This window comes from Sinocyclocheilus anshuiensis, unplaced genomic scaffold, assembly GCF_001515605.1.
Source record: "Sinocyclocheilus anshuiensis isolate Anshui unplaced genomic scaffold, SAMN03320099.WGS_v1.1 scaffold725, whole genome shotgun sequence".
Taxonomy (NCBI): domain Eukaryota; kingdom Metazoa; phylum Chordata; class Actinopteri; order Cypriniformes; family Cyprinidae; genus Sinocyclocheilus; species Sinocyclocheilus anshuiensis.
The window spans coordinates 14,538-17,217 of NW_015536484.1; positions in this window are offsets into that span (position 1 = coordinate 14,538).

Sequence of the window (2,680 nt, forward strand, 5' to 3'; positions counted from 1 at the left end):
CTGCCACACTGCTGGACGGAATGCATCAAAAACAATTCCATCCATATTATGAGAGTTCATTGCTCTGTCCAGAGTAGTTGTTTGAAGAATTTCATCCATCTTTGTCCCTCCTATTATTTTAGCCAGCAACGCTTTAATGTCCCTCACAGCCAAAAGTTTGCCCATAGTTTCTTCTTCAAATATTCAAATCCATTTTCCAGCCCCTCCTGAATTTCTGGGAGGCGAGTGACCAGCCTCTCGAGGTCCCGTGGGGCCCAGGGGACTTATTGTCCCTTCGCACCCTTGATTAAAATTGGGAGTTGTGCAGCCAGTGATCTGAGTGCCCCTTTTCTCTGCCCTGTTCCCATTTTCCGCTATCAAGTAACTCCTCTCCTTCATTCACTTCCTCTGTACTTTCAAACAACTTATTTCTGCCTCTTTCCAATCTATTTACCTCTTGTATCTTTTTCTGATTCTTTCATTTTCTCTTCTATATCTTATAACTCTTCCTCAAATCTAGTTCTATCTTGGTTTGTTTTCATCTTTTCTAAAGCTATGCATGCCTGTCTATAACAATCCATTTGTAAATATCCTTCACTTTCTTTTCTCTCTTGCCTTTTTGTTTTCACAGCTGGTTCCTTATTTTCTTCCAACTCTACTGGCCCATTCATTTCCAGTTCTCCAGTTACTTCAACTGTTCCCTTGAGAATTGGTAATTCTCCGTCTGGGGGCAAATAGGGGGGTGGCTCAGAAAACAACTTTTCTCCCTTTCTTTTTGTCTCTTTCTCAGCCTCCCTCAGTTTCTTCCTGGCTTGTTTTATACTTTTTAATATGTCCTCCCCTTCTTTTTTGAACATGGTTATCACTTCTTTCTCTTTTTCCCTTTTTGCTTCTCTTTTTTCTCGTTTTTTACTGATACTTTTAGTTTTATGGTTTTTTATCAGAGTTTCCATTTCCTGTGGCCACTTTGTCTCCAGATTTTTTGTTCTCTTCTTCCATTTGTTTGATATCTTGTTTATTAACTTTTTACACAGTGGATATTTTAATCCTAATATTTCCACCGGCGTGGCTGCCATACTTTTTCATATATTATTACAATTCAATTTTAATTTAACTATTTTAACCAATTTCTCCTAATATTAGTCTTTATTCTGTCTGATGCATTTACTCTTTTTGTATGAATTTATAGTCTCAACTTTATTTTACAATCACTCAGTATGTATACATTTCTAATAATAATTTATTTATTGCTCTTTATTATTTTTTCTGCACTTATATTATTTTTAATATACATATACTTATTTAATTTGCTTCCTTGATCTCACTTCTACTGCACTGATCTCTGAAAATGTTCTCCTTCTCTTCCCCACAGACACCAAACATGCAAAAGTCTATACAAGATATTGATTCAATCTTTATTGATATTATTTTCCTAAACACCTTCACACTTCTCGTCCCTTTATTCAGACACAGGGCTCATCACTCATTTATTTTCCCTTTATTTTTAGGGATAATGCAGTCATATTGTTTCCCTTTATTTATTCAGGGCTAATCATTCATTCATCCCTGTCGGGTGTGGCAAGAGCTGCGTCCACACTCTGCCAGGAAGGGGTGCGCAGCTCGTACCCACCCGATACGGAATTTATTTATTTTCTCATACATTCACCATGACTCATACAGACATGCATACGGACACAGACACAGTTTCAGTCTCATACAACAAAACACTACACTCTTCCTCGAGTAACCTGCATTGCTCTCGTTCTTTTACTGATTAATCTCCATCAACTCAGTAAAAAATCAGCGCCCAGCAGGGATTTTTGCCTACCCGTGCTGCCCTTTGAGCCTCCTTACACCTTTTTCTTTCTTAAAGCGGTATCCGTAGGACTCGCGCGCTTTACTTTACTAAATCTGCTTCATTGTTGCTGTCCTTTTTAGGTCCCGACCACAATAAACACAGACCATTACATGTAATGCATTTCTACCTACACCATCTAGTTTCAATTTAGGTCACCTATCAAGGCCTTCCTAACAGTAAACCAAATATGTGCATTCAGTTATTTCTTCTGGCATAAAAACCCCTTTTTTATTTATTTATATATATATATTTTTTCTATTTCTGGAAGAGCAGATTTTAAGTGACCTTACCACCAAGGGCAGACCGGCAAACAACACAAACGAATTATATAAGCAAAATTGCTTACCTATTCAGTGGCCACCGTGTCTGTGTTGCTCGTCTCAGTCAGCCCAAAGTGGTCGTCCACTCCTCTGCTCTTTTCCAGGTCCCATCTGGGGTGCCAATTTGTAGTGTAATCTGCTGCTTATCTGAGGAACCACACTCAGTCTTGAGTTTTGATGCCAGAAGAAACACACTTTATTACAATGAGAATAAAACGGAGAAGTTCTCTGCAGAAAAACATCTCCAGAATGTTTCTCTGCCTCTCTTTTTATACAGTTTTGACTTTAAGGCGTTTTCCATACATAGAATGGTTCCTTTTCGCATACAATTCTCCCTAGAGAGAAGGGGCCCCCCCAAGTCTTGTTATGCTAAAGAAAGAAGCCCACTTGTATTTTTCCAGATGTTTCTAATCTGAGGGTCTGTCTACTTTAGCAACGTAGGCATTTTCCACACAGGCATATGTGATTATAATGGAAGAATAACTGGATATATAAATGGTTATATTCATAATGATTACACTCG